This window comes from Anas platyrhynchos, chromosome 1 (genome assembly GCF_047663525.1).
Source record: "Anas platyrhynchos isolate ZD024472 breed Pekin duck chromosome 1, IASCAAS_PekinDuck_T2T, whole genome shotgun sequence".
Classification (NCBI taxonomy): domain Eukaryota; kingdom Metazoa; phylum Chordata; class Aves; order Anseriformes; family Anatidae; genus Anas; species Anas platyrhynchos.
The window spans coordinates 2,501-26,298 of record NC_092587.1 but is presented as its reverse complement, the minus strand read 5'-3'; the positions used below and the strand labels follow the sequence as shown (position 1 = coordinate 26,298).

The 23,798-nt window shown below is 48.5% G+C and overlaps 2 long non-coding RNA genes across 25 annotated transcripts in view; both read left to right on the top strand.

Annotated features, from left to right (window-relative positions):
- LOC140001932 (uncharacterized) overlaps nucleotides 1-20,379 on the top strand; it is a 43,965-nt gene extending 23,586 nt beyond the window's left edge. Inside the window, exons 1-10 of one of the 21 annotated variants that reach the window (XR_011807858.1) lie at nucleotides 14,257-14,522; nucleotides 14,597-14,733; nucleotides 15,783-15,848; nucleotides 16,019-16,071; nucleotides 16,178-16,242; nucleotides 16,329-16,434; nucleotides 16,585-16,661; nucleotides 17,625-17,690; nucleotides 17,779-19,115; nucleotides 19,998-20,378. This is a non-coding gene — a long non-coding RNA (uncharacterized lncRNA). The other 20 variants (XR_011807810.1, XR_011807802.1, XR_011807939.1 and 17 more) reach the window with 20 other exon arrangements.
- LOC140001680 (uncharacterized) lies at nucleotides 364-4,555 on the top strand. Of its 4 annotated transcripts, XR_011807196.1 has the most exons (9): nucleotides 364-505; nucleotides 1,206-1,322; nucleotides 1,780-1,840; nucleotides 1,996-2,054; nucleotides 2,177-2,253; nucleotides 2,793-2,846; nucleotides 2,947-4,251; nucleotides 4,373-4,422; nucleotides 4,522-4,555. It is a non-coding gene; the product is annotated as an uncharacterized lncRNA (long non-coding RNA). The 4 variants fall into 4 exon arrangements; XR_011807219.1 differs by lacking the exon at nucleotides 364-505 and having other exon boundaries at nucleotides 734-1,322; nucleotides 2,921-4,251; XR_011807247.1 differs by lacking the exon at nucleotides 364-505 and having other exon boundaries at nucleotides 734-1,322; nucleotides 1,780-1,912.
- Nucleotides 20,380-23,798: the final 3,419 nt, after the last annotated feature.

The following is a 23,798-nucleotide window of genomic DNA, read 5'->3' as shown; positions in this document are numbered from 1 at the left end:
CGCCCGGGCCCATTTCGGCGCGGCGCCGCCCGGGCCCATTTCGGCGCGGCGCCGCCCGGGCCCATTTCGGCGCGGCGCCGCCCGGGCCCATTTCGGCGCGGCGCCGCCCGGGCCCATTTCGGCGCGGCGCCGCCCGGGCCCATTTCGGCGCGGCGCCGCCCGGGCCCATTTCGGCGCGGCGCCGCCCGGGCCCATTTCGGCGCGGCGCCGCCCGGGCCCATTTCGGCGCGGCGCCGCCCGGGCCCATTTCGGCGCGGCGCCGCCCGGGCCCATTTCGGCGCGGCGCCGCCCGGGCCCATTTCGGCGCGGCGCCGCCCGGGCCCATTTCGGCGCGGCGCCGCCCGGGCCCATTTCGGCGCGGCGCCGCCCGGGCCCATTTCGGCGCGGCGCCGCCCGGGCCCATTTCGGCGCGGCGCCGCCCGGGCCCATTTCGGCGCGGCGCCGCCCGGGCCCATTTCGGCGCGGCGCCGCCCGGGCCCATTTGTCATGTGGAGCTACAGAGCAGGTGAGGTAAAGGAGCTGGGAACAGAGAGGTATTGCACAATGATATGTTGCCTTAGTAGTAGTGAACGTTGTGCAGGAGGTGGTTATTAGGGCTGGCATTCTGATGAATGCTGGCTCTCTGTGTTTACAGATGGGGGTGAGTGTGTTTAAACTAATTCCAGTTCAAAAAGTTATAGTTACTAGCTTGGTGATATTTTCAGTTCAATATTGATATCTGCAGAGAAAGTAAAAGGGGATTTTTGCTTCTAGAATCACTGCAGATATCTTGCCTGCTCTTTGCATGCTTTTGAGATAAAGCTGATTTTAAAAAAGAAAGAAAAAAAAAAAAACACTTGCTTGTCTTGCTCCCTTCCTGCTCTCTTGTGCTTTGTCCCTCATCTTCCCCAGGTGATTTGGTTTGGGTGCTGGGCGGGGACAAAAGGTATATGAGCCCCAGGCACGACATCAGAGCTCCTTCTGCCTGGGCTGCTCTTTGGGGTCAGTGCTTTGTGTTTCCTTCAGTCAGTTGCAAGGTTCTCTAGGCAGGCTGCAGTTTGTGGAGTTCTGTATTTCTAAGTGCTTGGAATTCTAGATTTCTAAGTGCTTGAAATAGAGGGATATTTAGTAGAGGCTGCTGTCTCACTGTTTTTTGGGATGGTCACATATGCTCCTGTTTTTGCACCATATTTTAATCTCTACATGTATAAAAACACTTGTTTTAGTCTCCTGGAGAGTTTCAGCAGCTTGATTACATGCTACATGTGGCTTGACAGCGTAGATGCAGCATTGCCAAGAGACTGAGCAGGGTTGTATCAGAGTCACCTTTTCATCTGCAAGGGGTAAGTCTGTGATTACCCCTGCCGGGGCTGCTGTGTGTGCATGTCTTTTTGGCATTTGTGGTGCTCAGTTGTTTTTTTTGTGTGTATGTGCATGTTCTAAGTTTATTTTTTTTTTTTTGAGGGGTGAATAGTGTGTGTGCTGAGCGTGGTTGCCAGGTGGATGTGGGGAGCTGCTCAGGACTGGTAGGTTTGGTTTCTAGGAGTGTGCAGCATCCTTCCTGTGCGATGCGACTGATTGTTGGGTGGGAACATTCCAGCTCATATGTCTTAAGCAATGTAGCTTGTGTAGTGCTGTGTTGTGTGGCCTGCGCAGAGTTTGCTGTGGCGCTGTGAGTGTAGAATCTCAGTTAGAGCTGGTGAGCAGCTGAAGTACCGGAGCTGGGAAGAGAGAGGTCTTGCAGCAGGTACGCTGTGGCTGTGAGGTGCCTCAGAGTGTGCTTTTCCCTTGTCTCTGCAGGTGCTTGGTTCAGTTGTGGAGAGGGAAGGGAAATCGTCATGTCAGGAAGCTCTGAGGGAAGGTGAGTGGTGTCAGCCTGGTCATCCCTTATCTGAAGCGAAGACGCTCAGGTGTTTCCCTGTGAGGTTCCGAGGTGAGGCTGTTTGGGATAGAGGAGCAGTGTGGCAGGCGGGTTCTTGCAAGCACAGTTGTCATTGTATGCTTTCGTGTTCCCAGGTGGCGTGGGTGATGCTGGCCGCTCCTTTCAAGCTTGGACCTAATTTGCAAGTACAGAGGCAAGTGGCCTGCTGTTTTGAAAGGATAAAAGTAAAGCTGGGGTCACTTATGTTTTTGAGGGTTGGGTGCTACTGCTGGCAGCTGAATGTTTATCTTCTGCCTGTGTTTTTCTTTTGTTCAGGGTGAAACGCAGTGTGCAGTGCAGGACCTCTCGACCCAAGCTGCCTCTGCAGTGACTCTGGTGCGTGATGAGCAGAGGTAACTGTTGTTTTTCGGGCGCGATTGTCACTGCAGTTATTTTCCTACATCCAATAGAGTAAAATTCCAGTTTGCCTTTTAGAGGTTCTAAAAGTGGGTGAAGAGAACAGATGGAAGCATCTGCCATGGGGGGCAGGGAAGCGGCTGAGGTACAGGAGGGGATGAGAGTATGTGATTTTTTTCCCGGGGGTGGAATGGAATTGATTTTGTTGGTGTATAATCTGTTCTGCTCCTAGATTTTTCTTTCAGTGTAAATAAAATTTTAAGTTAATTCCATTTGAAGAAGTTCCAGTTACTTGCTGGGTCGTGTTGTCCTTTCAATGTTAAAAGCTGCAGCAAAAGCATGGGGATTGTTGCTTCTAGATACACCCCCAATTTTCTTGTCTGCAGTCTGCGTGCAGTTGAGCAAAAGCAGATTTCAAAAAAAAAAAACGAAAAAAAAACCATGAAACACACACAAAAAAAGAATAATAAAAAAAACAAACCACCATTGGGTCACTTCTGAACGCAACGATCATTTGATCCCTTTGTTTTCCCAGGTGGTGTGGATGATACTGGCTGCACTGTTGGAGCTTGGATTCGGAGAGGAAGAGGTGAGCAGAACCGTATGTTGCATCAGTAGTAGTCAGCATTGTGGAGCAGGTGGGCATCATGGCCGGCGTGCTAGTGAATGCTGTTACTCTGTTTTTGCAGCTGATGATGAGCCTGGCAATTGACTAAGATGGCAATCGGTGCCTGTGCATTTCTTGAGGCGGAGGGACTTTACCATCCAACAACCTGAGAGCTAAGTTGTGGGGCACCTCGTATTTGCATATCTCGGGTGGCTAATGGGAGCTGGGAGCCAGAGCAGCGTGGTGCCTGCTGGCTGAATAGACTTGGTGCCACTGTGAGGGGTGGTTCAGGCTGGGTCACGTTCTGGGTGCTTGTGGCTGGGTCACCAGGCTAATAGAAGCAGCGGGATTATTTTGTAGCATGAGTGCGTGTGCCAGGCAGGACAGTTTCCTTCAGTTTGTCTGTCCTGTAGTGTTGCTTCTCCATTGCGTGTTGTGAATTATGGTCTCCTTGGGTCTTGATATTCTCCTAACTTTTTACACAGGACTGACCAGACAGGCGACTTGGTAGCTGTGCTGAAGGGCCTCAATGCTTGTTTTGTCATCATGGCTCTGATCCGAGCACTTTTTGTCTTGCAGTTGCTGCTTAAAGTGCAGATAAGTTTCAGGTCTTGTGATCTCAAGCTGAATATGATGCACATCTGTTTCCATCCTCACTCTTGCAGAAGTCATCTGGGCCGTATCAGGAGCTCTTGCTTGGGAATTGATTTCCTGAGAGTTGTCTTAGGGGGTTTTCAGTCCCCATCCTTCCGGTCTCTTGTCTTGAAGGCAGGCTTTTTAGGCCTCCATCATCCCAGTTCTGGCAGTTGCTTCCAGTCGCGTGTCGTGACATTGGAGTCTCTCCTAGGGTCTGGTGCAGAGCACCTGTTCTGACTTGCTGTTGCCGTAGGGCTTTCCTTTTGGGGGTCACTTTTTCTTGTGCCTTGCGTTGTGTGTTTTGTTTGTAGTGTTTGTGGCGTGCCCGTGTGTGTATGTGTTTGGTCTGGAGCTGTCCTGCCTGGCAGTTAGTGATTAATGTGGCAGTGCATGGGTGTACTAATACATTGATGGGACTGTGTTGGGAAAGACATCCGGTCTGCCTCTGGGCACGTACTGAGGGGCAGCTGGCACAGTCATCTCTGGTAGTTGGCAGATGTGGATTTGGGAGAGTATATCTGCTTGTGAGCAGCTGTTTGTATAGTTCTTGAATGGTGTGCTTGAGGAGGTCTGTTGAATCTTGAAAGCTTACAGATACGGGGTTTTGAAACTTTTATTTTTTATTACTATTCTGTCCCCAGTAGAGTGTAAACCTTTGGAGGAACCTTTCACGGAAAGAGCTCCTTCTGGAACTGTTCATCAGTTGGTAGGCAACTCGGTGACTGTCTTGATCTACTTCTGAGGTGCTGAGGTATTGGGGCTTCTGTTTTGAAATGATAATATTGTAAATGGGGTCCCTTTGTGTTGTTGAGCGATGGGTGCTAATGCTGGCAGGTGAATGACTATCTTGTGACTGTTTTCATTTGTTTAAGGTGAAACACAGTGTACAACACGGGACTTGACCGGAGCTGCTTTTCGCAAGGTGAGTGATGAACAGATGTAGCAGGTACTTTAGGGGTGCAGTTGTCACTGCAGTTAGTTAACTGCACAAAATACAGTAAAAATCTTGTTTATATTTCAGGGGTATTGTAGCTGGCCTAAGAGAGCAGATGGAAACATCTGCCTCGAGGGCAGGTGAGGGGGCAGATGTAAGGGAGCAGATGAGAGTAACTGTCCCAGCTGTGCTGTGGCTTTGGATGCTGCTTCAGCCTGTGCTTTTCTTTTTGTTTCACTTTTGTCTCACACAGGCTGAGTGGGGCCAAGCTGCACTCTGAAGAGCAGCACGAGAAGGGCGGGCTGGTTGTGAGCTGGATTGGAGCAGAACTGCCGAGTAGCACGAGGTGAGTGCGAAGGGTATCCATCTTGCTTTGCAGGTGCCATGGCAGGCTCTCCACAGAAGAGGGGGAGGATTTGAGAAGAGGTTGCAGCTCATCAAGGAGCGACACGTGCAGGGATGGCTTAAAAACGGTATGGCTGCTTTCTCTTCTGTTTATCAGGTGTCCCAGGCAACGTGGGCTGTGATGTTAGTTCCTGAGAACTGGAACAAAGCAGGTGCTGATAATGGTCTTCTTTGGTAGGCAAAGAGCTGCCCGAAGCCCCGTCCTGTGTAACGTGAGCATGCCTCTCTAAGTATGAAGCTTGCTTTCCAGTAGTTCCCAAAACTGTGTTGAAGCTGAAATGCTGCGTCTGTTTTTTTGTGTTGGGGTTGCACCTTGGTGAGTGCAGGGATGGGTTTTAAGTGGGTGCAGAGGAGGGCCTGGCCCCAGTGTTCTGTAGTGTGTTTTGACCCACCAGCATAGCCTTTTGGTTCTCAGATATCCTACTGAAGTGATTTTTTCCTGTGAGTGGAATGGAATAGAATTATTTTTTGGCGTGTAATCAGTTCTGCTCCTAGATTGTTCTTTCTGTGTAAATGAAAGATCGAGGTAATTCCAGATGGAAAAAGAAATCGGTTGCTTACTTGGATTTATTGTCCTTTCAGTATTCAAAGCTGCAGCAAAAGCATGGGGATTTTTGTTTCTAGAAACACCCCAGTTCTCCTGTCTGCACTCTGCATGCTGTTGAGCTAAGCCTTATAAAAGCAAATAAACCACAGCTGCTGCTCCTCCTCTTTCTACTTTCATGTGCTTTCCCCCTGCACTTTCCCAGGTGATTGGCTTCAGGGTCCAGGTGGGACCTAGTGGTAACTGAGTTGCAGGTATGCCATCAGAGAGCTCCTTCTGCCTGGGCCGCACTTTTGGGTAAGCGTTTGGTTTTATTTCAGTTGTTTGGAGGGTTCTTTAGGTGGGTCAGAGTCTATGGACTGATGCGTTTCCTAGTAGAAACGGGTACGCATGTCTTTTTGAGGTGGCAACTGGTAGGATCTGTCATCGTAAAGCAATCTATTAGTAGGTGCTTGTATTGCACGTAGCTCTTCCTCAGGTGAGTAGTTGTTATGGCATTTTTACGGATAGTATGGTGATGTTACTTTGTGTGTTTGCTTTGTGGTTCTGGTTCCCTTCTGATTTTTGCAGAATTACGGGGCTTTCTGTGCTTCTTTGCCTGTATGTCAAATATTATCATAGTCAAAACCTTGGTGGCAAAGTGATGGAGCAGGGTTTAGGAGAAGTGTATCATGGAAGCTCCCTGTGTGAGCATGTGTCTGAAAATGGCAGCAGTGGGCATGTAAGGGGTAGTCTGTTTCAAGTTTAGGGACAGCTTGTTATATTTGTGGTGCTTTTGCCTGTGTGTTTTCTGTCTGTCGAGTGGTAGACCTTGCAGCCTTTTAGACTTTGTCCTTGAATTTACATAGTAGAAGTACGTTTATGAGGGGTTGCGAGGTACACTGTTTTTGGGAAACCGTGGGGTATGGTTCCTTGAGTGCATAAGTGCAGCAGTGCCTAGAGAGTGAGCAGGCTCACCTTCTTCTTCTCTGCAGAATAAGTCCGCCCGGGCCCCTTTCGGCGCGGCGCTGCCCGGGCCCATTTCTCAGGTAAATGTAGTGAGCAGATGAGGTAAAGAAGCTGGGAACAGAGAGGTATTGCACAGTAGCATGTTGCATCAGTAGTAGTAAGCGTTGTGGAGGAGGTGGGTGTCAGGGCTGGCATGCTTGTGAGTTCTGGTTCTCTGTTTTTGCAAGTGATGATGAACCTGTTGGACGTAATTCCATTTGAAAAAGTTCCAGTTACTGGCCTGGTCGTGTCGTCCTTTCAATGTTAAAAGCTGCAGCAAAAGCATGGGGATTGTTGCTTCTAGAAACACCACAGGTCACCTGTCTGCTCTCTGCATGGTTTTCAGGTAAAGCAGATCTTAAAATAAAATAATAATAATAAAAAAATAAAAAACAGCTGCTGCTGCTGCTCCTTTCTTTCTACTTCCTTGTGCTTTGCCCCTCCCCTTTTCCAGGTGATTGGGTTTGGGTGCTGGGCGGGGCTGAATGCTATATGAGCCCCAGGCATGCTATCAGAGAGCTCCTTCTGCCTGGGCTGCTCCTTGGGGTAAGTGCTTTGTTTTTCCTTCAGTCAGTTGCAGGGTTCTCTAGGCAGGCTGGAGTTTATAGATTTCTAGAATTTTTAAGTGCTTGGAATTCGCTTAATAGAGGGATGTTTAGTAGAGGTTTGTGGCTTATTGTTTTCTAGGATGGTGGGGTACTCCGCTGTTTTTGAGCTGCACTTTAATCTCTAGATGTATAAACCCACTCGTTTTATTCTGCAGAGGACTAAAACCAGCTTGATTGCATGGTACCTGTGGCTTGAGAGCGTAGATGCAGCATTACCAAGAGCCTGAGCAGGGTTGTATCAGAGTCACCTCTTTCATCTGCAAAGGGTAAGTCTGTGATTACCCCTGCCGGGGCTGCTGTGTGCGCATGTCTTTTTGGCATTTGTGGAGCTCGGTTGTTTCTTTTTTGTGTGTGTGTATGTTCTAACTTCTTGGTTTTTTTGAGGGGTGAATAGTGTGTGTGCTGAGCGTGGTTCCCAGGTGGATGTGGGGAGCTTCTCAGGATTGGTAGGTTTGGTTTCTAGGAGTGTGCCGCATCCTTCCTGTGCGATGCGACTGATTGTTGGGTAGGAACATTCCAGCTCATATGTCTTAAGCAATGTAGCTTGTGTAGTGTGTGTTGTGTGGCCTGGGCAGAGTTTGCTGTGGTGCTGTGAGTGAAGAATCTCAGAGCTGGTGAGCAGCTGAAGTACCGGAGCTGGGAAGAGAGAGGTCTTGCAGCAGGTACGCTGTGGCTGTGAGGTGCCTCAGAGTGTGCTTTTCCCTTGTCTCTGCAGGTGCTTGGTTCAGTTGTGGAGAGGGAAGGGAAATCATCATGTCAGGAAGCTCTGAGGGAAGGTGAGTGGTGTCAGCCTGGTCATCCCTTATCTGAAGCGAAGGGAAGACGCTCAGGTGTTTCCCTCAGAGGGTCCGGGGTGAGACTGTTTGGGATAGAGGAGCAGTGTAGCAGGTGGGTGCTTGCAAGCACAGTGGTCATTTTGTCCTTTTATGTTCCCAGGTGGCGTGGGTGATGCTGGCCGCTCCTTTCAAGCTTGGACCTAATTTGCAGGTCCAGAGGCAAGTGGCCTGCTGTTTTGAAAGGATAAAAGTAAAGCTGGGGTCGCTTATGTTGTTGAGGGATGGGTGCTACTGCTGGCAGCTGAATGTTTATCTTCTTCCTGCCTTTCTCCTTTGTTCAGGCTGCAATGCAGTGTGCAGTGCAGGATGTGTCAACCAGCTGCCTCTGCAGTGACTCTGGTACGTGATGAGCAGAGGTAACTGTTGTTTTTGGGGTGCGGTTGTCACTGCAGTTATTTTCCTACATCCAGTAGAGTAAAATTCCAGTTTGCCTTTTAGAGGTGCTATAAGTGGGTGAAGAGAACAGATGGAAGCATCTGCCACGTGGGGCAGGCAAGCGGCTGAGGTACAGGAGGGGATGAGAGTATGTGATTTTTTTTCCCGGGGGTGGAATGGAATTGATTTTGTTGGTGTATAATCTGTTCTGCTCCTAGATTTTTCTTTCAATGCAAATAAAAGTTTGTGCTAATTCCATTTGAAGAAGTTCCAGTTACTTGCTGGGTCGTGTTGTCCTTTCAATGTTAAAAGCTGCAGCAAAAGCATGGGGATTATTGCTTCTAGAAACACCCCAGTTTTCTTGTCTGCAGTCTGCATGCTGTTGAGCAAAAGCAGATTTGAAAAAAAAAAAAAAAAAAGAAACATGAAACACACAAAAAACAATAAGAAAAAAAAAACCACCATTGGGTCACTTCTGAACGCAATGATCATTTAATCCCTTTGTTTTCCCAGGTGGTGTGGATGATACTGGCTGCACTGTTGGACCTTGGACTCGGAGAGGAAGAGGTGAGCAGAACCGTATGTTGCATCAGCGGTAGTCAGCATTGTGGAGCAGGTGGGCATCATGGCCGGCGTGCTAGTGAATGCTGTTACTCTGTTTTTTGCAGCTGATGATGAGCCTTCAATTGACTAAGATGACAATCGGTGCCTGTGCATTTCTTGAGGCGGAGGGACTTTACCATCCAGCAACCTAAGAGCTAAGTTGTGGGGCACCTGGTATTTGCATATCTTGGGTGGCTAATGGGAGCTGGGAGCCAGAGCAGCATGGAGCGTGCTGGCTGAATAGACTTGGTGCCCCTGTGAGGGTGGTTCAGGGTGCTTCTGGCTGGGTCACCAGGCTAATAGAAGCAGCGGGATTATTTTGTAGCATGAGTGCGTGCGCCAGGCAGGACAGTTTCCTTCAGTTTGTCTGTCTTGTAGTGTTGCTTCTGCAGTGTCTGTTCTGTGCTTCTCGGGTCTTGATATCCTCCTGGCTTTTTAGACCGGACTGACCAGACAGGCGACTTGGTAGCTGTGCTGAAGGGCCTCAATGCTTGTTTTGTCATCATGGCTCTGATCAAGCAGCGACTGCAAGACAAGAAGTGCTCGAAAGTGCAGATCTGTTTCAGGTCTTGTGCATCATATTCGGTTTGAGATCACGTCTGTTTCCATCCTCACTCTTGCAGAAGTCATCTGGGCCGCATCAGGAGCTCTTGCTTGGGAATTGATTTCCTAAGTGTCTTCTTAGGGGGTTTTCAGCCCCCATCCTTCTGGTCTCTTGTCTTGAAGGCAGGCTTTTTAGGCCTCCACCATCCCAGTTCTGGCAGTTGCTTCCAGTCGCGTGTCGTGACATTTGAGTCTCTCATAGGGTCTGGTGCAGAGCACCTGTTCTGACTTGCTGTTGCCATAGGGCTTTCCTTTTGGGGGTCACTTTTTCTTGTGCCTTGTGTTGTGTGTTTTGTTTGTAGTGTTTGTGGCGTGCCTGTGTGTGTACGTGTTTGGTCCGGAGCTGTCCTGCCTGGCAGTTAGTGATTAACGTGGTAGTGCATGGGTGTACTAATACATTGATGGGACTGTTTTGGCAAAGACAACCGGTCTGCCTCTGGGCACGTACTGAAGGGCAGCTGGCACAGTCATCTCTGTAGTGTTAGGCAGATGTGTGGGGGGGAGATTTGAGCTGCTTGTGAGCAGCTTCTCACATAGTGTTTGAACAGTGTGCTTGAGGAGGTCTGTCGAATCTTGAAAGCTTACAGATATGGGGTTTTGCTTTTTTTTTTTTTCTTATTTCTTTCCTGTCCCCATTAGAGTGTAAACCCTAGGAGGAACCTGTCACAGGAAAGAGCTCCTTCTGGAACTGTTCAACCCTTGGTAGGCAACTTTTGTTTAATTTGTTTAAGGTGAAACACAGTGTACAAGACGGGACTTGACCATAGCTGCTTTTGGCAAGGTGAGCGATGAACAGATGTAGCAGGTACTTTAGGGGTGCAGTTGTCACTGCAGTTACTTAACTACACAAAGTACAGTACAAATCCTGTTTATATTTCAGGGGTGTATTGTAGCTGGCATAAGAGAGCAGATGGAAGCATCTGCCTCGAGGGCAGGTGAGGAGGCTGAGGTAAGGGAGCAGATGAGAGTAACTGTCCTAGCTGTGCTGTGGCTTTGGATGCTGCTTCAGCCTATGCTTTTTTGTTTCACATTTGTCTCACACAGGCTCAGAGGGGCCAAGCTGTACTCTGAAGAGCAGCACGAGAAGGGCGGGCTGGTTGTGAGCTGGATTGGAGCAGAACAGCCAAGTAGCACGAGGTGAGTGTGAAGGGTATCCATCTTGCTTTGCAGGTGCCCTGGCAGGCTCTCCACAGAAGCGGTTGAGGATTTGAGAAGAGGTTGCAGCTCATCAAGGAGCGACACGTGCAGGGATGGCTTGAAAATGGTATGGCTGCTTTCTCTTCTGTTTATCAGGTGTCCCAGGCAATGTGGGCTGTGATGTTATTTCTTGAGAATCGGAACAAAGCAGGTGCTGATGGCGGTTTTTTGGTAAGCAAAGTGGTGCCCGAAGCCCTGTCCTGTGTAGCCTGAGCACGCCTCGCTGAGAATGAAGCTTGCTTTCCAGCAGTTCCCAAAGCTGTTGAATCTGAAATGCTGTGTCTGTTTTTTTTGTGTTGGGGTTGCACCTTGGTGAGTGTAGGGATGGGTTTTAAGTGGGTGCAGCGGAGGGCCTGGCCCCAGTGTCCTGTAGCGTGTTTTGACCCATCAACATAGCCATTTAGTTCTCAGGTATCCTACTGAAGTGATTTTTTCCTGTGAGTGGAATGGAATAGAATTATTTTTTGGTGTGTAATCTGTTCTACTCCTAGATTGTTCTTTCTATGTAAATGAAAGATCGAGGTAATTCCAGATGGAAAAAGAAATCAATTGCTTGCTTAGTTGTATTGTCCTTTTAATATTCAAAGCTACAGCAAAAGCATGGGGATTTTTGTTCCTAGAAACACCCTAGCTCTCCTGTCTGCACTCTGTATGCTGTTGAGCTAAGCCTTATAAATAAGTAAATAAACCACAGCTGTTGCTCCTTCTTTTTGTTTTTTGTGCTTTCCCCCTTGCACTTTCCCAGGTGATTGGCTTCAGGGTCCAGGTGAGACCTAGTGGTAACTGAGTTGCAGGTGTGCCATCAGAGAGCTCCTTCTGCCTGGGCTGCACTTTTGGGTAAGGGCTTTGTTTTTCCTTCAGTTGTTTGGAGGGTTCTTTAGGTGGGTCAGAGTCTATGGACTGATGCGTTTCCTAGTAGAAACGGGTACGCATGTCTTTTTGAGGTGGTAGCTGGTAGGATCTGTCATTGTACAGAAATCTATTAGTAGGTGCTTGTATTGCACACGGCTCTTCCTCAGATGAGTAGTTGTTATAGCAGTTTTACGGATAGTATGGTGATGTTACTTTGTGTGTTTGCTTTGTGGTTCTGGGTCCCTTCTGATTTTTGCAGAATTATGGGGCTTTCTGTGCTTCTTTGCCTGTATGTCAAATATTATCAAAGTCAAAACCTTGTTGTTAAAGAGATGGAGCAGGGTTTAGTTGAAATGTATCATGGAAGCTCCCTGTGTGAGCATGTGTCTGAAAATGGCAGCAGTGGGCACGTAAGGGGTAGTCTGTTTCAAGTTTAGGGACAGTTTGTTATATTTCTGGAGCTTTTGCCTGTGTGTTTTCTGTCTGTCGAGTCTTTAGACCAGAAAGCCTTCTAGACTTTATGTCCTTGAATTGACATATTAGAAGTACATTTATGAGGGGTTGCCAGGTACGTTGTTTTTGGGAAACTGTGGGGTATGGTTCCTTGAGTGCATAAGTGCAGTAGTGCCAAGAGAGTGAGCAGGGCCACCTTCTTCATCTCTGTAGAATGAGTCCATTCGGGCACACTTCTCAGGTAAATGTAGTGAGCAGATGAGGGAAAGGAGCTGGGAACAGAGAGGTATTTCACAGTAGCATGTTGCATCAGTAGTAGTCAGCGTTGCGGAGGAGGTGGGTGTCAGGGCTGGCGTGCTAGTGAATGCTGGTTCTCTGTTTTTGCAAGTGATGATGAACCTGTTTGACGTAATTCCATTTGAAAGAGTTCCTGTTACTGGCCTGGTCGTGTTGTTTTTTCAATGTTAAAAGCTGCAGTAAAAGCATGGGGATTGTTGCTTCTAGAAACACCACAGGTCACCTGTCTGCTCTCTGCATGTTTTCCCAGTAAAGCAGATCTTAAAAAAAAAATAAAATAAAATAAAATAAAAAGCAGTTGCTTCTGTTCCTGCTTTCTTTCTACTTCCTTGTGCTTTGCCCCTCCCCTTTCCCAGGTGATTGGGTTTGGGTGCTGGGCAGGGCTGAATGCTATATGAGCCCCAGGCATGCTATCAGAGAGCTCCTTCTGCCTGGGCTGCTCCTTGGGGTAAGTGCTTTGTTTTTCCTTCAGTCAGTTGCAGGGTTCTCTAGGCAGACTGGAGTGTATAGATTTCTAGAATTTTTAAGTGCTTGGAATTTACTTAATAGAGGAATGTTTAGTAGAGGTTTGTGGCTTATTGTTTTCTAGGATGGTGCGATACTCCTCTGTTTTTGAGCTGCACTTTAATCTCTAGATGTATAAACCCACTCGTTTTATTCTGCAGAGGACTAAAACCAGATTGATTACCGGCTACATGTGGCTTGACAGTGTAGATGCAGCATTGCCAAGAGACTGAGCAGGGTTGTATCATAGTCACCTTTTCATCTGCAAAGGGTAAGTCTGTGATTACCCCTGCCGGGGCTGCTGTGTGCGCATGTCTTTTTGGCATTTGTGGAGCTCGGTTGTTTTTTTTTTTTGTGTGTAAGTTCTAAGTTTATTTTTTTTTTTGATGGGTGAATAGTGTGTGTGCTGAGCGTGGTTGGCAGGAGGAAGTGGGGAGCTCCTCAGGACTAGTAGGTTTGGTTTCTAGGAGTGTGCAGCATCCTTCCTGTGCGATGCGACTGATTGTTGGGTGGGAATGTACCAGCTTGTGTGTGCTGGGCAATGTAGCTTGTGTAGTGTGTGTTGTGTGGTCTAGGCAGAGTTTGCTGTGGCGCTGTGAGCGTAGAATCTCAGTTAGAGCTGGTGAGCAGCTGAAGTACCGGAGCTGGGAAGAGAGAGGTCTTGCAGCAGGTACGCTGTGGCTGTGAGGTGCCTCAGAGTGTGCTTTTCTCTTGCCTCTGCAGGTGCTTTGTGCAGTTGTGGAGAGGGAAGGGAAATCGTCATGTCAGGAAGCTCTGAGGGAAGGTGAGTGGTGTCAGCCTGGTCATCCCTTATCTGAAGCGAAGGGAAGACGCTCAGGTGTTTCCCTCAGAGGGTCCGGGGTGAGACTGTTTGGGATAGAGGAGCAGTGTAGCAGGTGGGTGCTTGCAAGCACAGTGGTCATTTTGTCCTTTTATGTTCCCAGGTGGCGTGGGTGATGCTGGCCGCTCCTTTCAAGCTTGGACCTAATTTGCAGGTCCAGAGGCAAGTGGCCTGCTGTTTTGAAAGGATAAAAGTAAAGCTGGGGTCGCTTATGTTGTTGAGGGATGGGTGCTACTGCTGGCAGCTGAATGTTTATCTTCTTCCTGCCTTTCTCCTTTGTTCAGGCTGCAATGCAGTGTGCAGTGCAGGATGTGTCAACCAGCTGCCTCTGCAGTGACTCTGGTACGTGATGAGCAGAAGTAACTGTTGTTTTTGGGGTGCGGTTGTCACTGCAGTTATTTTCCTACATCCAGTAGAGTAAAATTCCAGTTTGCCTTTTAGAGGTGCTATAAGTGGGTGAAGAGAACAGATGGAAGCATCTGCCACGTGGGGCAGGCAAGCGGCTGAGGGACAGGAGGGGATGAGAGTATGTGATTTTTTTTCCCGGGGGTGGAATGGAATTGATTTTGTTGGTGTATAATCTGTTCTGCTCCTAGATTTTTCTTTCAATGTGAATAAAAGTTTGAGCTAATTCCAGTTAAGAAAGTTCCAGTTACTTGCTGGGTCGTGTTGTCCTTTCAATGTTAAAAGCTGCAGCAAAAGCATGGGGATTATTGCTTCTAGAAACACCCCAGTTCTCTTGTCTGCATGCTGTTGAGCTAAAGCAGACTAAAAAATAAATACAGGAAACACACAGACACACACACAGACACACACACAGACACACACACAGACACACACACACACACACACAAAAACAGTAACAAAAAAACCAACACCATTGGCTGACTTGTGAATGCAACGATCATTTAATCCCTTTGTTTTCCCAGGTGGAGTGGATGATACTGGCTGCACTGTTGGAGCTTGGATTCGGAGAGGAAGAGGTGAGCAGAACCGTATGTTGCATCAGCGGTAGTCAGCATTGTGGAGAAGGTGGGCATCATGGCCGGCGTGCTAGTGAATGCTGGTACTCTGTTTCTTGCAGCTGATGATGAGCCTGGCAATTGACTAAGATGACAATCGGTGCCTGTGCATTTCTTGAGGCGGAGGGACTTTACCATGCAGCAACCTGGGAGCTAAGTTGGAGGGCACCTGGTATTTGCATATCTTGGGTGGCTAATGGGAGCTGGGAGCCAGAGCAGCATGGAGCGTGCTGGCTGAATAGACTTGGTGCCCCTGTGAGGGTGGTTCAGGGTGCTTGTGGCTGGGTCACCAGGCTAATAGAAGAAGCGGGATTATTTTGTAGCTTGAGTGCGTGCGCCAGGCAGGACAGTTTCCTTCAGTTTGTCTGTCCTGTAGTGTTGCTTCTGCAGCGTCTGTTCTGTGCTTCTTGAGGATATCAAGAGCCATGACTTTTGACTCTGGACTGACCAGACAGGCGACTCGGTGGCTGTGCTGAAGGGCCTCAATGCTTGTTTTGTCATCATGGCTCTGATCCGAGAACTTCTTGTCTTGCAGTCGCTGCTTGAAGTGCCGATCTGTTTCAGGTCTTGTGCATCGTATTCGGTTTGAGATCGCGTCTGTTTCCATCCTCACTCTTGCAGAAGTCGTCTGGGCCGCATCAGGAGCTCTTGCTTGGGAATTGATTTCCTGAGAGTTGTCTTAGGGGGTTTTCAGTCCCCATCCTTCCGGTCTCTTGTCTTGAAGGCAGGCTTTTTAGGCCTCCATCATCCCAGTTCTGGCAGTTGCTTCCAGTCACGTGTCGTGACATTTGAGTCTCTCGTAGGGTCTGGTGCAGAGCACCTGTTCTGACTTGCTGTTGCCATAGGGCTTTCCCCCGGGGTTCACTTTTTCTTGCGCCTAGTGTTGTGTGTTTTGTTTGTAGTGTTTGTGGTGTGCCTGTGTGTGTATGTGTTTGGTCTGGAGCTGTCCTGCCTGGCAGTTAGTGATAATAGCTAACGTGGCAGTGCATGGGTGTACTAATACATTGATGGGACTGTTTTGGCATAGACATCTGCCTCTGGGCGCATACTGAAGGACAGCTGGCACAGTCATCTCTGGAGGTTGGCAGATGTGGATTTGGCAGAGTTGAGCTGCTTGCGAGCAGCTGTTTGCATAGTGCTTGAATGGTGTACTGTTGAATCTTGAAAGCTTACAGATATGGGGTTTTGAATTTTTTATTTTTATTTCTTTCCTGTCCCCAGTAGAGTGTATACCGTAGTAGGAACTGCCCACAGGAAAGAGCTCCTTCTGGAACTGTTCATCAGTCGGTAGGCAGCTCGGTGCCTGTCTTGATCTACTTCTGAGGTGCTGAGGCAAGGGGGCTGCTGTTTTGAAACGATAATATCGTTAATTGGGTCCCTTTGTGTTGTGGAGGGATGGGTGCTAATGGTGGCAGGTGAATGATTGATTCTCTTGTGGCTGTTTTCATTTGTTTAAGGTGAAACACAGTGTACAACACGGGACTTGACGACCGGAGCTGCTTTTGGCAAGGTGAGCGATGAGCAGATGTAGAAGGTACTTTAGGGGTGCAGTTGTCACTGCAGTTAGTTAACTGCACAAAATACAGTAAAAATCCTGTTTATTTTATATTTCCGAGGTGTTGTAGCTGGCCTAAGAGAGCAGATGGAAACATCTGCCTCGAGGGCAGGTGAGGGGGCCGAGGTAAGGGAGCAGATGAGAGTAACTGTCCCAGCTGTGCTGTGGCTTTGGATGCTGCTTCAGCCTGTGGTTTTCTTTCTCTTTTGCAGGTGTCTCGCACAGGCTGAGTGGGGCCAAGCTGCACTCTGAAGAGCAGCACGAGAAGGGCGGGCTGGTTGTGAGCTGGATTGGAGCAGAACTGCCAAGTAGCATGAGGTGAGTGCGAAGGGTCTTGCTTTGCAGGTGCCATGGCAGGCTCTCCACAGAAGCGGTTGAGGATTGGAGAAGAGGTTGCAGATGATCAAGGAGCGACACGTGCAGGGATGGCTTGAAAAGGGTATGGCTGCTTTCTCTTCTGTTTATCAGGTGTCCCAGGCAACGTGGGCTGTGATGTTAGTTCTTGAGAATTGGAACGAAGCAGGTGCTGATTGCGGTCTTCTTTGGTAAGCAAAGTGGTGCCCAAAGCCCTGTCCTGTGTAGCCTGAGCACGCCTCTCTGAGGATGAAGCTTGCTTTCCAGCAGTTCCCAAAGCTGTTGAAGCTGAAATGCTGCGTCTGTTTTTTTTGTGTTGGGGTTGCACCTTGGTGAGTGCAGGGATGGGTTTTAAGTGGGTGCAGCGGAGGGCCTGGCCCCAGTGTCCTGTAGTGTGTTTTGACCCACCAGCATAGCCACTTCGTTCTCAGATATCCTACTGAAGTAAGTGATTTTTCCTGTGAGTGGAATGGAATTGTTTTTTTTTTTTTTCTTGGCATGTAATCACTTCTGCTCCTAGATTTTTCTTTCTACGTAAATACAAGATACTAAGAAAAAGAAAAGGTACGTTGTTTTGGGGAAACCGTGGGGTAGGGTTCCTTGACCACATAAGTGCAGTAGTGCCTAGAGAGTGAGCAGGGTCACCTCCTTCTTCTCTGCAGAATAAGGCTGCCCGGCCCCATTTCGGCGCGGCGCCCCCCGGGCCCATTTGTCATGTGGAGCTACTGAGCAGGTTAGGTAAAGGAGTTTTGAACAGAGAGGTATTGCACCACTGTATGTTGCATCACTAGTAGTGAGTGTTGTCCAAGAGGTGGGTATCAGGGCTGGCATGCTAGTGAATGCTGGTTCTCTGTTTTTGCAAGTGATGATGAACCTGTTTGACTTAATTCCATTTGAAAAAGTTCCAGTCACTTGAATGGTTGTGCTGTCCTTTCAATATTAAAAGCTGCAGCAAAAGCATGGGGATTGTTGCTTCTAGAAACACCCCAGGTCTCTTGTCTGCTCTCTGCATGTTGTTTAGCTAAAACATTTTAAAAAAAAAAAAAAAAACAGGAAACATACACAGACAAAAAAAAACAATAAGAAAAAAAAACCAACACCATTGGCTGACTTGTTGTGAATGCAACGAACATTTAATCCCTTTGTTTTCCCAGGTGGTGTGGATGATACTGGCTGCACTGTTGGAGCTTGGACTCGGAGAGGAACACGTGAGCACAATCGTAGGTTGCATCAGCAGTAGTCAGCATTGTGGAGAAGGTGAGCAATGGGGCTGGTGTCCTAGTGAATGCTGTTACTCTGTTTTTGCAGCTGATGATGAGCCTGGCAATTGACCAAGATGACAATTGGTGCCTGTGCATTTCTTGAGGCGGAGGGACTTTACCATGCAGCAACCTGGGAGCTAAGTTGGAGGGCACTTGGTATTTGCATATCTTGGGTGGCTAATGGGAGCTGGGAGCCAGAGCAGCATGGAGCGTGCTGGCTGAATAGACTTGGTGCCACTGTGAGGGTGGTTCAGGGTGCTTGTGGCTGGGTCACCAGGCTAATAGAAGAGGCAGGATTATTTTGTAGCGTGAGTGCGTGCGCCAGGCAGGACAGTTTCCTTCTGTTGGTCTGTCCTGTAGTGTTGCTTCTGCAGCGTCTGTTCTGTGCTTCTTGGGTCTTGATATCCTCATGACTTTTGACTCTGGACTGACCAGACAGGCGACTTGGTAGCTGTGCTGAAGGGCCTCAATGCTTGTTTTGTCATCATGGCTCTGATCCGAGAACTTCTTGTCTTGCAGTCGCTGCTTGAACTGCAGATCTGTTTCAGGTCTTGTGCATCGTATTCGGTTTGAGATCACATCTGTTTCCATCCTCACTCTTGCAGAAGTCGTCTGGGCCGCATCAGGAGCTCTTGCTTGGGAATTGATTTCCTGAGAGTTGTCTTAGGGGGTTTTCAGTCCCCATCCTTCCGGTCTCTTGTCTTGAAGGCAGGCTTTTTAGGCCTCCATCATCCCAGTTCTGGCAGTTGCTTCCAGTCACGTGTCGTGACATTTGAGTCTCTCGTAGGGTCTGGTGCAGAGCACCTGTTCTGACTTGCTGTTGCTGTAGGGCTTTCTTTTTGGGGTTCACTTTTTCTTGTGCCTTGTGTTGTGTGTTTTGTTTGTAGTGTTTGTGGCGTGCCTGTGTGTGTACGTGTTTGGTCTGGAGCTGTCCTGCCTGGCAGTTAGTGATGACAGGTAACGTGGCAGTGCATGGGTGTACTAATACATTGATGGGACTGTGTTGGCAAAGACATCCGGTCTGCCTCTGGGCACTTGCTGAAGGACATCTGGCACAGTATATCTGTTTGCGAGCAACTTCTCGTTTACCTCTATTTATTTAAAAAACTGTAAAATTTAATTGCAATCCAGTTTGGGACCCAGTCATGTATGACACCAGGGGGCTTGTCCAGGAGGGCTTTGGTTCTTGGAATCTTATTTGATGTAGGAGAGGTGCCCCAGCATTTGGTGGTTGCTGTTCGAGTCTGGTCGGGACTAATGGCATCTCGAACCTGAATACAGGTAAGCTAAGGTTTTGATTTTTTTTCAGCTCCCTTGCTGGCTGCAGCAGTATATTTTGCCCGTAATTCTGCGTGTGAAGATCTGAATGAAGACAACGGAGTCGTAAGTGTTTAAAGCGTATACTGTTCTGTTGGATGGGTTTTGGTTGCCTGTGTGTGTAAGAGTGTGACTGAGACGGAATTTAGTTCCGAAGCGATTGTGGAGGTCTTCTGTACCACGGTTCCAATCTCCCGCGAGGGACTTGGCCGGTGAAGGACCGAAGGGATTCCCAAAGGATTTGTGGGTGGGTGATAGATCTTAAATCCTCTTTAAGACACTCTTATTAAGGTAACCAAGGGCTGTGGGAATTGCCAGAGTAACATTCCTAGATGGGTGAGACAAAACCGAAGACCAGGGACCAGAAGAAAGGAAGCAAATTACCAGACATACCAGCAGAAAGTCCATTAGGAATAACGATTAGAAACTGGAACGAGAGAGGCCCCAGAAACGTAAAAAGTAAATAAAAAAGGGTCCAGTATTGTGTGATAGAATGGCCAAAGGAGCTTTTAAGACCGCATGTCTTTGGGCCCGTTTTTGGATCCTTTGAAGACTGTATTTGTCAGGCCTTAAATACACATGTTAATTCGAAGGAACCTTTCTGCCGGGAAGAAAGTGATGATGCAGGATTATGGATCAGGAGGACTTCATGTCCTTTTACAGCCTTAATATTTACACTAAAAGCAGGTAAGAAATTTTGAAGAAGAAGAAGAACAGGAAAAATAAAAAGATAATAAACGGGAGCCGTTGGATAACCTACCATCTCCATATCGTAACAATCCACCTCCGGTGGTGTGCTGGGTCTGGCTGGAATGTTAACTTTCCCAGCAGCAGCCCATACAGTGCCGTACTCTGCAGTTGTAGCTGGAGCAGCAGTGTTATCACACCCGTGTTGTCTACTGCTGAGCAGCAGTGGCACAGCATTGGGCCTTTCTCTAACCCTCCTAGGGGATGGGCAAAAAGCGAGGAGAGAAACATCACTAGGGCAGCTGACCTAAACCAATCCAAGGGATATTCCATACCATGGGATGTCACACTCAGCAATAAAAGGTGGAAACAGGAAGAAGAGGGGAGGGGTGGGCTCTCGTTGAGAAGACGTCGGTCCTCCTCTCGAACACCGGCTGCGTGCGTTGAGGCCTTGCATCAAGGACGTGGTCAATCATCGCTCATTTGTGGGAAGTAGAGAGCAATTTCTTTCCTCTGCACTTCCATATAGCTGTCATTTATTTTGTTTGTTTTCGTCCCTTTATTTTCCCTTTTCCCCTCCCTTTTCCCCTTTCCCTTTTTATTTCCCCTTAGTTAATTATAATAATTAAATAAAGACTACCATGAACTAAACAATTTATTTCCATTTAATTAAATTATCCTGATCTCAACCCGTGAGTTGTTCTTTGCTTTACTTCTCCCCCTCCTCACCTAAAGGATGCATTCATGAGAAGTAGGACTGCCGTATCTGAGAGAGCTCCTCTATATCCTTTAAGGGAGGTAACTGGTGTATAACTGGGTTGGAGTTTTAACAGGGTTTTAAGGGTTTCAGGGTTAGCGTGTTAGGGTTTTAGAGTTCTTTTTGGGATGGAGTGTCGCTATATTTTTAAGGGTTAGGGTCCTAGGGTTTTATTTTTGGTCAGTTATTTAGGGTTAGTGTGTTAAGATCCTTTTTTTTTTTTTTTTTCAGGTTAGGTTCTCCAGGGTTAGAGTTTCGAGCGTCCTAATTTTTTGGGTTACGGTGTTGAGCGTCCTAATGTTTTGTGTTAGGGCTTGGGGTGTTAAGCATCTGAATTTTTGGGTTAGAGTTTTGCGCATCCTGATGTTTTGAGTAAGGGTTTTGAGCATCCTAGTGTTTTGGGTTGGCTTTGTGTTTTGAGCATCTTAATTTTGGGGTTACGGCTTTAAGCGTCCTAATCTTGTTGTTTAGGGCTTTGAGAATCCTATTGTTTTGGGTTTGGGTTTTGAGCGTCCTAAGTGTCCTGAGGGCTTTTAGGCATAGGACTTCAGGGGTTTAGTGTGGTAAACAGTTTGGATTAGGCCTGTAGGGGTTTCGAAGTTTTTTAGTGTTAGGGCTTGAGTCTATTTTGAAAGGGCAGTAAGTGCTTGGGTTCCAGTGAGTGCTGGTAAATGTATTTCTCGAACACTCGGCCTGTGATTGGTCAAGCCAGCTGCCTGGGGAATGCTGGTAGGCGTAGTTTTCCGGCACTGGGCTTCCGGGAGGCCATGTTGGGTGCCCAGAGCATACCGGGAAATGTAGTTCTGGGACTCCGGACTTCCGGGAGGCCATGTTTGGTGCCCAGAGCATACCGGGAAATGTAGTTCTGGGACTCCGGGAGGCCATGTTGGGTGCCCAGAGCATACCGGGAAATGTAGTTCTGGGACTCCGGACTTCCGGGAGGCCATGTTTGGTGCCCAGAGCATACCGGGAAATGTAGTTCTGGGACTCCGGACTTCCGGGAGGCCATGTTGGGTGCCCAGAGCATACCGGGAAATGTAGTTCTGGGACTCCGGACTTCCGGGAGGCCATGTTGGGTGCCCAGAGCATACCGGGAAATGTAGTTCTGGGACTCCGGGAGGCCATGTTGGGTGCCCAGAGCATACCGGGAAATGTAGTTCTGGGACTCCGGACTTCCGGGAGGCCATGTTGGGTGCCCAGAGCATACCGGGAAATGTAGTTCTGGGACTCCGGACTTCCGGGAGGCCATATTGGGTGCCCAGAGCATACCGGGAAATGTAGTTCTGGGACTCCGGACTTCCGGGAGGCCATGTTTGGTGCCCAGAGCATACCGGGAAATGTAGTTCTGGGACTCCGGACTTCCGGGAGGCCATGTTTGGTGCCCAGAGCATACCGGGAAATGTAGTTCTGGGACTCCGGGAGGCCATGTTGGGTGCCCAGAGCATACCGGGAAATGTATTTCTGGGACTCCGGACTTCCGGGCGGCCATGTTTGGTGCCCAGAGCATACCGGGAAATGTAGTTCTTGGGAACTAGGGTTAGGGTTACAGGTTGGGGGTTGGGGTTAGATCGGGGTTGGGGTCGTGGGTTAGGGTTAGGGTTAGGGTTAGGGTTAGGGTTAGGGTTAGGGTTAGGGTTAGGGTTAGGGTTAGGGTTAGGGTTAGGGTTAGGGTTAGGGTTAGGGTTAGGGTTAGGGTTAGGGTTAGGGTTAGGGTTAGGGTTAGGGTTAGGGTTAGGGTTAGGGTTAGGGTTAGGGTTAGGGTTAGGGTTAGGGTTAGGGTTAGGGTTAGGGTTAGGGTTAGGGTTAGGGTTATTGGTTTATTGGTTTATTGGTTTATTGGTTTATTGGTTTATTGGTTTATTGGTTTATTGGTTTATTGGGTTAGGGTTAGGGTTAGGGTTAGGGTTAGGGTTAGGGTTAGGGTTAGGGTTAGGGTTAGGGTTAGGGTTAGGGTTAGGGTTAGGGTTAGGGTTAGGGTTAGGGTTAGGGTTAGGGTTAGGGTTAGGGTTAGGGTTAGGGTTAGGGTTAGGGTTAGGGTTAGGGTTAGGGTTAGGGTTAGGGTTAGGGTTAGGGTTAGGGTTAGCGAGCGGGAGCGGGAGCGGGAGCGTTAGGGTTAGGGTTAGGGTTAGGGTTAGGGTTAGGGTTAGGGTTAGGGTTAGGGTTAGGGTTAGGGTTAGGGTTAGGGTTAGGGTTAGGGTTAGGGTTAGGGTTAGGGTTAGGGTTAGGGTTAGGGTTAGGGTTAGGGTTAGGGTTAGGGTTAGGGTTAGGGTTAGGGTTAGGGTTAGGGTTAGGGTTAGGGTTAGGGTTAGGGTTAGGGTTAGGGTTAGGGTTAGGGTTAGGGTTAGGGTTAGGGTTAGGGTTAGGGTTAGGGTTAGGGTTAGGGTTAGGGTTAGGGTTAGGGTTAGGGTTAGGGTTAGGGTTAGGGTTAGGGTTAGGGTTAGGGTTAGGGTTAGGGTTAGGGTTAGGGTTAGGGTTAGGGTTAGGGTTAGGGTTAGGGTTAGGGTTAGGGTTAGGGTTAGGGTTAGGGTTGATAGGAAGAAGAGGGTTAGGGTTAGGGTTAGGGTTAGGGTTAGGGTTAGGGTTAGGGTTAGGGTTAGGGTTAGGGTTAGGGTTAGGGTTAGGGTTAGGGTTAGGGTTAGGGTTAGGGTTAGGGTTAGGGTTAGGGTTAGGGTTAGGGTTAGGGTTAGGGTTAGGGTTAGGGTTAGGGTTAGGGTTAGGGTTAGGGTTAGGGTTAGGGTTAGGGTTAGGGTTAGGGTTAGGGTTAGGGTTAGGGTTAGGGTTAGGGTTAGGGTTAGGGTTAGGGTTAGGGTTAGGGTTAGGGTTAGGGTTAGGGTTAGGGTTAGGGTTAGGGTTAGGGTTAGGGTTAGGGTTAGGGTTAGGGTTAGGGTTAGGGTTAGGGTTAGGGTTAGGGTTAGGGTTAGGGTTAGGGTTAGGGTTAGGGTTAGGGTTAGGGTTAGGGTTAGGGTTAGGGTTAGGGTTAGGGTTAGGGTTAGGGTTAGGGTTAGGGTTAGGGTTAGGGTTAGGGTTAGGGTTAGGGTTAGGGTTAGGGTTAGGGTTAGGGTTAGGGTTAGGGTTAGGGTTAGGGTTAGGGTTAGGGTTAGGGTTAGGGTTAGGGTTAGGGTTAGGGTTAGGGTTAGGGTTAGGGTTAGGGTTAGGGTTAGGGTTAGGGTTAGGGTTAGGGTTAGGGTTAGGGTTAGGGTTAGGGTTAGGGTTAGGGTTAGGGTTAGGGTTAGGGTTAGGGTTAGGGTTAGGGTTAGGGTTAGGGTTAGGGTTAGGGTTAGGGTTAGGGTTAGGGTTAGGGTTAG